Raw genomic sequence first — 16506 nt, forward strand, 5'->3', positions numbered from 1 at the left:
ATAGGAGTTATGGAAAGGTAGACAACCATCTTATGCTTACTTCAAAGTGTAGGGGTGTTTGGAAAAGGTGTACATCCCTCTTCCTAAGAGAACCAAAATAGGACCCAAAACTGTTGATCGTGTTTTATAGGGTATCCTGAGCATACTAGTGCATATAGGTTTATGGTTGTGAATTCTGAAATTTCTGACATACGTTTGAATACTATTATGGAGTCTAGGGATGCAGAGTTTTTTTTAGAATGTCTTTCGTATGAAACGTGATTCTCGCAAGAGATGTTTGGATGATCCCATAGATTTGTCGTCAACTAGTCAGTCATTACCTTTAGAGGCAGATGCACCAGAAATATAACCTAAAAGAGGTAAAAGGGTTAGAACTGAGAAAACCTTCCTGGTTGGGAAATAATTATTTGTCGAAAAATTGGCTCGAAAAAGTGATAAAGGCGACCGAATACAACTGCTAAAGGGACCCCAGCAAAGGATATGGGTACTCCAGCTTCTTCTTCAAATTCAAAACAGAAATTGGGGGGGGAAACTCGTTTTCAAATGGTAGAATTAGTGTTCGAATTTTGGGTTATTTTGTAGAGATTCAATCGCGGAATTTGGTTGGGATGGACTTGTTAGGACTAAAAAATTATGGTATGGGTGTTTGATTAGACTGAATTGGGCTAAATAGTCGGATTTTCTATAAAACATAGAATAGAAGATATTGGGTATACTTCGGTTGTTTTTGGAAATTACGGGAGATTCAAGGGAACATAAACTCTCCTAAGATTCGTATCAATATAATAGAGAGTTAGGAAGGATTTGGACAACCTTGAGACGCGTAAACATATAAGGAAATAAGAATTATCGTGACTTGCGCGAAAACAAAAAAGGAGATTTAATCTGGATTTCTAGGGTTGCAGTGATGTATATAAGGCGTGGTCGAGACCCATAAGATTTCACACAAGTTTAGAGAGGGTTTAGAGAGCTAGCAGAGCCGAGAGAAAGGAGAAATCACGAGTTGCAAAGAATTGTTTTTGTTGCTGTTGAAGGAAGAAGAACACGAATAACTGACCAACTATATATAAGAGTCGTTTTTTCTGTAATAGTTGGTTCACATACTTAGTTTGAATTTGCAACACTTTACATATAAAATTTCATCTGTAACGTCTATACAACGTTGTGATTTCTCTGTTTTATTTTATTTCCATCTCCTTGTACATGTTTGAGCTATGAACACACATTTGAGCAAGTTGAAAAGACGAGGGTACCCAAATATACCTCAATCTAAGACTTTTCCACCTATAAGTCCTTTCTCCGAAAGTGATTGTCTATGGACTGAGTCGAGACAATACAACAAATCGGTTAACACTTCGTGTGATCGTCTATGGATACGAGATCGAGACAATACAACAACGAAGTATGTTTACTTGATAAAAGGTTCGGACTTAACCAAACATAATAGGATTTCTTATCAAGTAAATAGGAATTAAAGTTTGTGTAATTTACTTTAAATTATAATAACAACAATTATAATTGCGGAAAATAAAAGTAAATGACACAACAAGATTTTGTTAACGAGGATACGCAAATGTAGAAAAACCCCGGGACCTTGTCCAGAATTGAATACTCTCAGGATTAAACCGCTATACAAAATCAAACCAACTTAGTATAGTTGAGACCAAGCAACTAAACCTATAGCTCACCTAGTTCCGTCTGTATTCCCACGCCTCCAACTTATAATAAGTCACGTACTTGGAATAATTCATTTGGTTCGTATTCCGAACAGTAAAGGAACAACAAATCTGTTTGGTATCAACTCTTTTCAACCAAGTGATGTGAGTTCGACAAAGGCTCTTCTGTTTATCTCAATAAACTCCTTCTTCAGGTTCTTAGATCTATCTTATTATCAACTACCTAAGTAATTGTTAAGATTTTGCAATCAATACTTTTAATCACAAAGAATTGTATTGATGCCGATCTACACAACTAATCAATCTAATCTACCACAAGGATAAACCGATTATAGTTGGATCCTCTTTTACCGAAACAAGTATTTTGCACACCAAAGATTATGAATTCCAAATCAGAAATCTTCAAAGTCTTCTTTGTCTTCAAATCTTCTTAGATCTTCAATAAACACCTGCACACAATCAACTTGAATCTCTTGTGATAAATCACACACAGAACGGAGACTGTTAACAATGGATTATCACAAGACGTCTTTAGATCTACAAACAGTCTAAAGATCCCCGTCGAAACTTCGATCTAGTTTGAGTGAATCTTATATCAGAAGAGAAGATTCTCAAGCATAAACAAACTAGGTGCAATCAAATCAATCGAAAACAAAAAGTAAACCGCAATTATCTAGCTTCCCACCAACAATACTAATAGAGCTTCTCAATCCCAAAGAATACTTTAAACTGAGCGGCCGTAAGAGATTTCGCCTAATTAGGTTACTCTACTCTCCGAATAGGCGTCTTCACCAGTACCAGCACAACTGAGATAGTTCTTGTTGTACGAGGATTAGTTTGCTCGAAATAAAAACTTTCATATTTATAGACCAAGGAAGTTTGGACACCAAGGAATTTCCAAAACCGAAAATATTCTCAAGATATGCAATATATTCCAGATTCGGTTTCCATAATTCCCGGAAATGATCTTTCCAAAATATTAACCGAAAATCTCTTGGAAAATCTCCAACTAGTAAATGCACATTACTAATTTTCATTTTCCTAAAATAAAATTAAAAACCTTAGATAAAAGATTCTCCATATATTTTATTCGATCCGGGATTTTCTTCCTTTAGCTATTAAGGAATAACTTTGAACAATTAAAAATAAGCGTTACTGCACATGTTCAAAGTATGTCGACATCCTTACTTTGTAAGTCCTCTTTCATACTTACAATCTTGAAACCGATTTGCCACACTTCCAAGCAAGTTTAGAATTGGTTCATCTGACTTTCAAGAACTATGTGATTGATCAAGAACACTCAATCACCAATCATGGGTTTAACGGTTCTACCAAAACAAGTTTCGGTTCTACCTCCATGTGAGTACTGTGCATAGTCACACTAGCTTTCCAAAATTCGGTTGACTAGGTACTAGGATCGGTTCCCCACATATATATGGTATCTAACTTGTACTTGCTGCACATGTCTATAGGATCGGTTCCCCTTTGCCTAAAAACGTGTTGCACATGTCCATAGGATCGGTTCCCCTTTCTGCTAAAAACTTGATGCACCTCATACAAGGATCGATTCCCCTTTGTGATAGATTTCACCTCTTACTAGGATCGGTTCCCCTTTACCCAGTGTCGGTCATACCAATAACACAAAACCGATCATACCATCTCAGGTGATTACTTAAGATTGGTTTCACTAATAAAAGTCATACCAATACAAAAGTCAGGCCTTTGTGAATAGTTTTACCAAGAACATAAACAAGTCATGAGTGGTTATACTAATCACACATATTGGTAGTTCAAAAGATATGCAATGAATAACAATACCAATAATGCCTGGATATTTCTCTTTCAATTCACAAAACAAGTTCATGAATTTACTTCCTTAAAACAAATGTAAAACATTGTTTCCTAGGATGAAATCTTCACCTTATACCCATACATAATCACAATAGCATTCAAACAATTATGTCGATGTCTTATCTACAAAGTTTAATGTTTAAGCAATAAACCTCGTATTGTATTCCTTAGTACTATGTTTAACTAGAGTATATCATTCATGCTTCGTAGTTTTTTTCTCAATATGCACGACTTGAAAGATACGTTTAGGAAATGAAACAGTTCACGTCAAATATCACTAACCTCAAGTGGAAGGATGATGTTGTCGTTGTGGCTCCGTACTTTTTCACTTCTTCAAGTCTTCGCAATACTTGTAATGTCTCATATCCTAATACTTTCTAGCTAACCTATACGAAGTTGACTCTAGTACATAATCAAGCGACTCTTAAATGAGTTTTGGTTCACTAAAATATGACAACCAAACTTGACATACCAACGCTTGGAAGGTTCAACCGAGCTATGCTCTAATAATCTCCCCCTTTGTCAATTTTAGTGACAAAACTCTTACATCATATGGATAAACAAATTACAAGAATTCATTACACATATGCTTGATTCCCGAATTCAACAACACAATAACTTGTATACATTCAATCCTTAAATGCCGTTGTTGACATTATAATAACAAAGCTAATACTCCCCCTAAAGGTAAGATAGGTAGATTTTATCAATCCGCACGTCTTTGTTATTCCCTTTGTGGTCCATATAACTACAAGTATATGATATGTTACTCCCTTAGTGATACCAATCAATATAAATCAATACCAGTATCACTTGTTTACTCCATATATTTCTCCCCCTTTTTGTCACAAAATGACGAAGAAACGAAAAAATAAAGGAAAAACCGAAACGATCTTACAAATCTCAAAATAGACTTGCAAACCTATAGAGTTAAGCACGAGGGTTCCACACACCATTTTTGATAACCAATATCAAAACCGAAACTACAAAGTAATTTGTTTTGATATGTTACCAAGGAGACAATTGCCCGAAGCAATTTTCCCTAATAGTTTAGCAAACCAAAAATCAACTAAGCACTTCAGTTCCTTTGCTAAACCGATTGTACAAATACAATTGCTTGTTCGATAAGACCAAAATAAAGATAACTCTATTTTTCTCATCGGGTTCTAATTATCCATATAACTTAGACCTTTAAATTTTAAACAAGACAAGTACTAGGTTAGTTAACTAGCATTTCTTATTAAGGCATTCGATTAGAATTGAATAATCGAAACCTCCACTTTGATAAGTCTAATTAAGATCAAAGTTAACTTAGTTTCTCTTATCCGGAATCGAATTGGACTAAACAATTCATCCCGTAAACATTTTCTTTCGTTAAGCCATAAACAATTCATACAAACCAAATAAATCAACTTGCATAATTATTCACTCAACCGGAATCAATTGAAACAACATAAACATTAAAGCACCGCAATTGCACCGAAATTTTGTAAGCCTAAAAAATTGATACCACACAATAAAGCAAGATAACAATAGTTTTTCTTAACCGGAACCAATTGAATCACACACACACATCCATACAATAATAATGGAATAAAACATCAATTATACCGAAATTTTGTTAAGCAAAAGCAATATATATGAAATAAAATCAGGCTTTTCTTAAACAGGAAAACAATTAACTAACAAGATTGTTACCTCAAATTTCGTATCCACGTCTCCAATATGTTTGCATCTTCTTCCATGGAGAATTGATATCGAAATATCATTATGTTGTCATCCTTATGCAAAACAAAAGAATAACAACAACCAACCTTTACCAGAGAAAGGTTGAAAACCGATTTTTAACTATTGCAAGCAAAGGTTGAAAACCCCGAAACACATATGATTTTATGCTAAACCAAAACCGATTCAACATATTGTGACTTTTTCACATATTGTTTTTATCAGAATCCCTCATGATCCTTTGATAAAGCCTACCAACATGGGCTAGAACTTAATCCTGCTAAATCCAAAAGTCACCCAAACCATAAGGGTTCACAACATTATGAGATCGAATATCAAGGTTAGAAAACCGAAATCAAACATCCCATAAACATACATAGCAATAACATAAAGCATTCAAGCACATGCTATGTAAATCAAAAATTATCACAAGAAAAATTATATATCAAATAATTTTATTCATAATAATAGTTTTATTCATAATATACATAATACAATCATTGAAATAAATCAAAAATTGATGTCTATTTTCCATTTTTGAAAGTCTAATTTCAGCTTTTTAGAGCGTCCTTCAAAGTTGAAGTCGGATCAGAAGATTTTACCGGATTCCAATCATCTTCTATAATCACTAGTCTTGATTCAAGACTAATGACATTGTCATTTACTTCTCTAACTTGCTTTCGCAAATCCTTTTCCATGTTCCTTACTTCACATAAGATTAGATCTAATTTTAGTGAAAGATTCTTGAGAAGATTATCATTGAGAGAAGAGATCTCTTCATCAGGAACATCTTGTTGAAGTTCTGGAGATGAATCAGAATCGCCATCAGAAGACTCGAGACGAAGTTTCTTGTTAGGAAACAGTATAGTCCAGACTTTTTCGGTTTTGCGAGAGTTGCAACTAGAGGTAGACATTCTGTCAAATCTCTATAAAAATGAAGTAAGAGGTCTTCCCTCTTATAATTTAAAACTTTTTCTCAAATATCTTTGAGAATATTATTTCAATTAAATTGTTAACCGAAAAAAAAATCATTTTTTAGAAATATTTTTATACAAAATATTTACATCTATATCCTTATTGTATACTTTCAAGGGCAACAAGTAAGGATCCATGATAACCAGTTAGGTTGTCACCTTTTTGGTTGTTGAATTTCTTCCCTTGAAGATTTCAACATTCTTACATGGTTGAGGAGACATTACGTTTGAACTTTTAGGTTCAACTTCTAATCTTGATGTAAGATCATGATGTTCGAAGAACTTATTCTCCCTTTTTGAAGAGATCTTTGATCTACACTTAGATCTTGATTTTCCGGTTTTATACAGTTTCCCTCTCTGTTTAGTATCAGGACATTGCCTTTGAAAATGCCCGTTTTGTTTGCACAAGAAGCAAACACCAGAATTGTTGCGTTGTCTATATCTAGATTTCACAGATTTATTTAGCCTTACCTCCTTGACTCTTGATACATTCATATAAGGTGATGATCTATCAAAGCAATTGAGTCTATCTCTCATATTCTGATTTTCTGCTTTTAACTTCCTTATCTCACCTTGACAACACTTAATATCGAGAATGAGTTTAGATACTTGTACCTTTTCGGAGCATTGAGTAACCTTGATTTTCTTCAGTCGCTTGTTCAATTTTTCTTTATTATTCAAAAAACTCAACTTGAGTTGATCAAGCGATGATTTTATTTCAATGATGTCAGATTCAAGAAGGTGAGTTCTTTTGTCTTTACATGGAAATATTTCTTTGAAAATCGAACGAGTAAACTCTTCTTGAGTATCTAGAGTTGGAAGAACTTCAGAGTCATAGACTTCTGCAATGGTTGCAACATGATCTATCTCATCAACTTGATCATTCTCATTAGGACAATAATCAAGTGTGGATGTGTAAGCATTTCTTTTCCACTGTGTGTCCTTAGTTGGACAGTCTGGAGATATATGACCGAACTTTCTGCACTTGTAGCATTGAGGAATAATATCATCATCATCCCAGGTGTCTTCACGTTTATGTGAAGGAACAGTTTTTCCTTTTGACACAGGTAATTCTCTTTTTCGATGTCTCAACAGTTTATTGAATCGTTGAGTAATAAGAGACAAATGATGATTAAGTTCAGCTTCATCTTCAGCAGTTCGATCTTCCTGATCTTCGGAATCTTCCAAATATAGAGTCGGAACCCTTTTTATGGATTTGTAGACCAGATTGTCTTTTTGTTTAGACAAATTTTCTTGATCAAATATCTCCAGTTTTCCAACTAGAGAACTTCTAGATAGAGAAGAAAGATCATTAGCTTCAAAGATTGCATGCTTTTTAGAATTGTATCTAGATGGAAACGATCTGAGAATTTTGCATACTATATCCTTTTCAGAAATAGTCTTTCCAAGAGAGAAAGAGGCATTGGTTATCTCAGAGAGTCTAATATGGAACTCTTCAAAAGTATCGTTGTCATCCATTCGAAGATTTTCCCAATCAGACATAAGAGTTTGAAGTTTAGCTTGTTTCTCTGATGTGTTTCCTTCGAATACGATCTGAAGATTATCCCAAGCTTCTTTCGAAGTTTGACAAGTTGATACATGATGTTGTAAATCACGCCGAACAGCATGTATAATATCATTCAAACCATCCGAATTCTGCTTAGCAAAAGCCTTTTCTTCATTTGAAAAATCTACTAAGCGTTTAAACTCAGTTTCCGAAATTTCTATCTTTGGACGAATATAACCATCGACGACTAATAGCCAAGTATTAAAGTCTCGTGATTGAAGAAAAGATCTCATAGCATATTTCCACCATAGATAGTTTGTTTCGTCAAATCTTGGTGGTACGTTAATTGAAGTCGATTCATGCAAACTCGAGTTCATTCTTATAGGTTGGATCGCACCAAACACAGATTGTTAGATATTTTCGTGTTTGCCTGCTGTGATACCAATTGAAAAGACGAGGGTACCCAAATATACCTCAATCTAAAACTTTTCCACCTATAAGTCCTTTCTCCGAAAGTGATTGTCTATGGACTGAGTCGAGAAAATACAAAAAATCGGTTCACACTTCGTGTGATCGTCTATGGATACGAGATCGAGACAATACAATAACGAAGTATGTTTACTTGATAAAAGGTTCGGACTTAACCAAACACAATAGGATTGCTTATCAAGTAAATAGGAATTAACGTTTGTGTAATTTACTTTAAATTATGATAACAACAATTATAATTGCGGAAAATGAAAGTAAATGACACATTAATATTTTGTTAACGAGGAAACCGCAAATGCATAAAAACCCCGGGACCTTGTCCAGAATTAAATACTCTCGGGATTAAGCCGCTATCCAAAACAAACCAACTTCGTATAGTTGATACCAAACAACTAAACCTATAGTTCACCTAGTTCCGTCTGTATTCCCACGCCTCCAACTTATAATAAGTCATGTACTTGGAAAAATTCATTTGGTTCGTATTCCAAACAGTAAAGGAACAACAAATATTTTTGGTATCAACTCTTTTCAACCAAATGATGTGAGTTCGACAAAGGCTCTTCTGTTTATCTCAATAAACTCCTTCGTCAGGTTCTTAGATCTATCTTATTATCAACTACCGAAGTAATTGTTAAGATTTTGCAATCAATACTTTTAATCATAGAGAATTGTATTGATGCCGATATACATAACTAATCAATCTAATCTACCACAAGGATAAACCGATTATAGTTGGATCATCTTTTACAGAAACAAGTATTGTGAACACCAAAGATTATGAATCCCAAATCAGAAATCTTCAAAGTCTTCTTTGTCTTCAAATCTTCTTAGATCTTCAATAAACACCTGCACACAATCAACTTGAATCTCTTGTGATCAATCACACAAAGAACGGAGTCTGTTAACAATGGATTATCATAAGACGTCTTTAGATCTACAAACAGTCTAAAGATCCCTGTCGAAAGTTCGATCTAGTTTGAGTGAATCTTATATTAGAAGAGAGGTGCAATCAAAGTTCAACCACCGTTAGTCAATCAAATCAATCGAAAATAAAAGATAAACCGCAATTATCTAGTTTCCCACCAACGGTACTAATAGAGCTTCTCAATCCCAAAGAAGACTTTAAACTGTGCGCCCGTAAGAGATTTAGCCTAATTAGGTTACTCTCCTCTCTGAATAGGGGGCTTCACCAGTTTCAACACAACTGAGATAGTTCTTGCTGTACGAGGATTAGTTTGCTCGAAATACAAACTTTCATATTTATAGACCAAGGAAGTTTGGACACCAAGGAATTTCCAAAACCGAAAATATTCTCAAGATATGCAATATATTCCAGATTCGGTTTCCATAATTCCTTGAAATGCTCTGTCCAAAATATTGACCGAAAATGTCTTGGAAAATATCCAACTAGTAAATACACGTTACTAATTTACATTTTCCTAAAATAAAATTAAAAAACTTAAAGAAAAGATTCTCAATTTATTTTATTCGATCCGGGATTTTCTTCCTTTAGCTATTAAGGAATAACTTTGAACAATTAAAAATAAGCGTTACTGCACATGTTCAAAGTATGTCGACATCCTTACTTTGTAAGTCCTCTTTCATACTTACAATCTTGAAACCGATTTGCCACACTTCCAAGCAAGTTTAGAATTGGTTCATCTGACTTTCAAGAACTATGTGATTGATCAAGAACACTCAATCACCAATCATGGGTTTAACGGTTCTACCAAAACAAGTTTCGGTTCTACCTCCATGTGAGTACTGTGCATAGTCACACTAGCTTTCCAAAATTCGGTTGACTAGGTACTAGGATCGGTTCCCCACATATATATGGTAACTAACTTGTACTTGTTGCACATGTCCATAGGATCGGTTCCCCTTTGCCTAAAAACGTGTTGCACATGTCCATAGGATCGGTTTCCCTTTCAGCTAAAAACTTGTTGCACCTCATACAAGGATCGATTCCCCTTTGTGATAGGTTGCACCTATTACTAGGATCGGTTCCCCTTTACCCAGAGTCGGTCATACCAATAACACAAAATTGATCATACCATCTCAGGTGATAACTTAAGATTGGTTTCACTAATAAAAGTTATACCAATACAAAAGTCAGGCCTTTGTGAATAGTTTTACCAAGAACATAAACAAGTCATGAGCGGTTATACTAATCACACATATTGGTAGTTCAAAAGATATGCAATGAATAACAATACCAATAATTCCTGGCGATTTCTCTTTCGATTCACAAAACAAGTTCATGAATTTACTTCCTTAAAACAAATGTAAAACGTTGTTTCCTAGGATGAAATCTTCACCTTATACCCATACATAATCACAATAGCATTCAAACGATTATGTCGATGTCTTATCTACAAAGTTTAATGGTTAAGCAAAAACCTCCTATTGTATTCCTTAATATTATGTCTAACTAGAGTATATCATTCATGCTTCGCAGTTTTGTTTTCAATATGCACGACTTGAAAGATACGTTTATCGAATGAAACAGTTCAAGCCAAATATCACTAACTTCAAGTGGAAGGATGATGTTGTCGTTGTAGCTCCTTACTTCTCCACTTCTTCAGGTCTTTGGAATACTTGTAATGCCTCATATCCTAATACTTTCAAGCTAACCTATACGAAGTTGACTCTAGTACATAATCAAGGGACTCTCAAATGAGTTTTGGTTCACTAAAATATGACAACCAAACTTGACATACCAACGCTTGGTGGGTTCAACCGAGCTATGCTCTAACACAAGTGATTGATATAAGGAGGTAAACCCTGTTAGAGCATTGCTCGGTCTTACTCACAAGTGTTTCTATCTCAAGTTTGTTGTCAAATTTAGTTACCAAAACTATATCTTGATTTCTAGTCTACAATTAGTTAAGTCTCGGATTAGGATAGAAGATGTAATTGAGAAACGGACATCACGACAGTCATCATTGCGTTCTACCATTTGAAGACCAAGATCAACCGAAGCTTTTGGAGAACTTCTTCAATAAAAGGTAAGTAAAGACCGAACCACCTATATCTCAAGTTATATTCGTATTTCTATCTATGAGACGATGTCACATAACTAATTAGACTATCGTAAGCATATCAAGAATTTCGAGTCAAGTTTATCTTGGTAATTAGTTCTCGAAATATGTGACCAAGATTAATGAACAATTGTTCATACTTGATGAATTTCGGTTGAGGACAATCTACTGTTCGTAATCTAGATTATGATTCAAGATCATCATTCGAAAATAGCGTGGAACAGTGATATGTGTCATTGATGTTATTTGGGAATGTTTCGAATTGATTTAGAGAGAAATATAGAACTATTATTATTCTCGGATACAAGACAGTATGAATACTAGTCTTACAAACTGAGAGAACTGTTATAGGTATGGAACCGTACTACATGTACCTAGTACACGTACCGGAGTATCTATATGTCGACAACAACTTTTTGGTACGTATACCAGTATGCATACCTTTAAAAGTCTGTGAACTCGTGAACCTGGAACGGTACACAAACCAGTACGCATACTGAAAAAGATCTATCAGTTTTGGAATCGGTATGGTATCCATACCCGGTACACATGCCGAAAAAGTTCTGTATGTTCCAGAACTTTAATTTGTCTCAAGGGTACACATACCCGGTATACGTACCATGCCAAATAAGCTCACGAACAAGGTTTAAGTATATGTACTTGAACTGTCGAATAATTTTAGATGCACATAAAATTATTTCTATGAAATAATTATCATTTGAACAATCTCTAAAAACAGTATAGACATATTTGATCACATGATTGTGACTCAAGATTAAAGTCTTAAGTGGTATATAAAAATGCTCAAGCTTATAGTTCAGTTGGCTAGTCTCAGCTAACCATTCATGAACGTTATCTTTATACACGGTTCATCCTAACCAGAGTGTATATCTTGATATGTCAATCACATTTCAAAGATTCATATAATGGTGGATATTGATTGCTTGTTTCCAAATCTATCTTAGCTTAAATCTAAAGCAACCTATGCTTTAAAAGTCTATAAAAGGGGAACCTCAAACAACTAGGATCTTTGAATCCCGACACTACTTTTTGGTGTGTCCTAGTTGTAAACTAGAGTCGTCCTCTTCCTAAAACCCTTTTAGGATTTAGCGACTATAAAGACTGCATAGGGATTCATGAAGCCAGGTCCAGCTATTGTTTATCTTGATATAGCTCGAGTATCTTTATCTTGACCGATTGTTGATCTTTCTCTATCAATCAAGATAAATATAAATCATCAAAGTTCTCTTCGTCTCATACTTTGTTTATTCCAAAAGTTTAATACTTGTGAGGTAAATAATAATCTAGACTGCTCTTCGGGAAGCATAAGTCCAAATAATGAGGTTAGCTAGACTTTCTCTACTGCTATCGGTTTCCAATCTCACCTTGATCTACGATCAAAAAGGAAATCACACATATAGGCTTATCTGTGACAGGCAGATTGGTTTAAACTCTTCAATTGAGTTGAAGCAACTCTTAGGATGTAAAGGACCTCATACAAGGGAATCATTTGTGCAGAGTCCTGCTGGGATCAAGAGGCGTAAGGAGCGCGACTATAAATGAATTGCTGTGAGGGTTTAATTCGGTCTCAACTACATTCAAGTCTGAAGTTAATTGGTAGTAGGATAGTGTCTGTAACGGCTTAATACAATTTGGTGTTCAATCTTGACTATGTCCCGGGGTTTTTCTGCATTTGCGGTTTCCTCGTTAACAAAATTTCTGGTGTCTGTGTTATTTTTTTCCACATGATATTGTTTATCTTTATAATTGAAATATCACAGGTTGTACGTATATTCAATCAAGTAGATAAATCCATCCTTGTTTGTTGGATACGACTTGATTGATTACTTGGAAATTGATCTTTGGAATCACCCAAGTACTCCCACACGTAAATCACGTTCACGAAATAGTCTCAGTAAACTTTCCGATTGTGAGAGAAAAAGATATGACTCTAGATATTATTCCTTGATTGAGATTCATTAAGTTGAACTCTCGGAATTTTATTTAAGTTTGTCCATACAGATTACCTAAGAAAAAGTTGGTGGTGTATTTTGGCACCCCCAGTGTTTTCAAACCCCATTGCTGAGGCGACGGAGGAAGCCATTTTTCCAATAAAAGTGGTACATTTCTATTTTAATCAATTTTTACAATTTCTTTTATGATTATTTGTATTGATTTTATTAAATGATTGTGAATTATTTTGATGGATCATGCTTAGTTTAAGACTTTTGATGTTCCATACTTGAGATTTACAATTGTTACTTCGAAAAACTACTACATACAATATATTAGAATCACTTTGAACTTAATAATTACATGAATATTGTTTTAATTGTATCATTTAATTAAATTGGTTAATGGTGGAATCCTTAGTCTCAGTTCTTTTATAATCTTGATATCAACTTTTTTTTTGAGTTTTAAACTTTTGGTATTAGAATTTAAGTCTAAAAAAATCGATCTTCCCAAGTCTGAGTTGAACGAACTTTTATCACTTTTTACAACACATCATGTCTCTAGAATTTGTGACTTGATTATTTAACTATAGTCAAAGTGCCAAAGAATGATGCACTAATTATTTTATAAACTTTGGTATATTGGATTACAAAACATAGTTTAGCAATTTGGACTTCGTATATTCGACATAACGTTAACTGGTAACTTTATATTATTTAGTGTGTTGAACTTTCGGGTTTGACCTCATAGCTCGAAAACTATGTTTAATTAAATGGTTTAAGGAAGTAGACTTGCGAAACTTGTTTCGTAGTTGAAAAATGAGTCAAATGATCTATTCTAAGACCGATCCCTTAAACAAGGATATTTTCTAGGACCGATCCATAGGATCTCTAGTAGGACCGATTTCTTACCAAGGATCTTTACTAGGATCAGTTTCAAGGATCTCTACTAAGACCGATCATATGGATCTCTAGTAGGAGCGATCTTTAGTTAACTAATATTGTGTTTTCGGTTTGTCTATTATTTTAGGGTTTGCATAGCTACCGAAAATGCATTTGGTTAAAAATTAAAAGTCACAAACGACATAGTGTCTTGAATATGTGTTGAACTCTTATTACTTAATGTTCATGTATTTTCTTTGATACTCAAGGTAAGATCCCGAACCGAAATATTCTAGTATCTTTTAGATATTCGAAATTATATACTTTACATATCCCAGAGCATAAGCATATCTCTGGTTGCTATATTAGTAAAGTATATGTTTTATACTAGCTATTAGTTTTCATCCTAGAGAGGTTTCGGTACACGAATTGGATGACAATTGGAAAATAACAAAACCAAAAATATATTATTATTATTGCATATTTTTAGGATTTTAGGATTTGGTAATTTCTTGTTGTTCAAACAAACATTGGTATTATACTATGAGTAATAGAGCTTGTATTCTTACAAACTCATCCAAGAACACACTGTCTAACCGTTTATGTGGGAAGCCCACTACTGTAGTATTGTTTACAATACTCTTTAGAGATTAGAGTATCCTTTTTATGTGAAATCTTTTACATGTCCTTCGTTTTAAGTCTTATGTGTTTTAGTAGTACCGTTGGAAAGAAACTAAATCACATTTTTTATTTTAGAAGCTTTTAGATGCTTTATTGATTTGAGATTTGAAGATAGGACTATTGATCATCCGTTGTTAACAAACTTTGTCTGTTGTGATCGATCATTAGCGGGAATCAAGTTGTTTGTGTAGGTACTTTGAAGATTGAAGAGTATAAGATTCTCTTTTTGTTATTATGATCTTCCGATACTTCTTGCTCACTTAATTGACTGGGATCCGACAAGTTGTTTATCTTGAATAGACTTTAAAGCTTGTTGTAAATTAAAATTGATTATTTCGATAGTATTTGTCTTAACTGATTTACGACTGACTAAGGACTTTATATTGATTAAACAGAAGAAACTTTGTACTCATCTTAAATATGATTAGTTTCTTGAGATTGATAGAGAGGTTATTGAAACAGGTTATAACTTTACTGTTTCAAATTACGATCCAAAGGAGTTGAGTTGCTGAAGTCATCATAGCTGGTGAAGCAACTTGAGATGGTGGAATCTATCTTGGGATTTACGTGCATGAACCAGATTAATTGTGTCAGAGCATAGCTCGGTTGAACCCACCAAGCGTTGTTATGTCAAGTTTGGTTGTCATATTTTAGTGAATCGAAACTCATTTAAGAGTCACTTGATTATGTACTAGAGTCAACTTCGTATAGGTTAGCTTGAAAGTTTTAGGATACGAGACATTACAAGTATTGCGAAGACTTGAAGAAGTGAATAAGTAAGAAGCTACAACGACAACATCATCCTTCCTCTTGAGGTTAGTGATATTTGACTTGAACGGTTTCATTCCCTAACGTATCTTTCAAGTCGTGCATATTGAAAACAAAACTGTGAAGCATGAACACTCTAGATAGACATAGTATTAAGGAAAACAATATAAATTTTATTGCTTAACCATAAAACTTTGTAGATAAGACATCGACATAATCGGTTGAATGCTATTGTGATTATGTATGCTATAAGGTGAGGATTTTATCCCAGGAAACAATGTTTTACATGTGTTTTAAGGAAGTAAGTTCATAAACTTTTTTTGTGAATCGAAAAGGAAATCGTCAGGCGTTATTGGTATCGTTATTCATTGTATATCTTGTGAACAACCAATATGTGTGATTTAGTATAACCGCTCATGACTTGTTTGTGTTCTTGGTAAAACTATTCACAAAAGCCTGACTTATGTATTGGTATGTGGTAGGCATTTAAAGATGTGAAAATAAGACAATAAATGGATGCCTACAGTGATACCTGCAAGTGCACAGGGTCAGTTGTAGCTTGTGTGCAAGAACAGGGTCATTCCACAGGGACTTGGGGTGTATTGAAGCATTCCTAAGCTAGTTAATCTAAATGCAATGAGTGACAATGACACAATGAAGCAAAGAGAGGAATACAGGGCCTATACAAGGTGAGTTAAAGGTGACAGTGGCATATACAATGGTATGGTAGTGGCAATGTGGTAGTGATAAATCAAGACAGTTGCAAACCAAGGCCTAAGCCAAGGGCAATGGCAGGGGAGCAAAACTACAGATACAAAACAGAGAAACAACACAACTAGGTTATTAATCCACCTTGTGACCTAGCCAGATAGTGTAATTCTATGTTAAATCCCTGTCCCTAATGGAGCTAGGTGAAGGTTCAAGCCTGCCTATGTTCCAGGGCGTACATAAATGGAATGG

This window comes from Papaver somniferum, chromosome 1 (genome assembly GCF_003573695.1).
Source record: "Papaver somniferum cultivar HN1 chromosome 1, ASM357369v1, whole genome shotgun sequence".
Taxonomy (NCBI): Eukaryota; Viridiplantae; Streptophyta; class Magnoliopsida; order Ranunculales; family Papaveraceae; genus Papaver; species Papaver somniferum.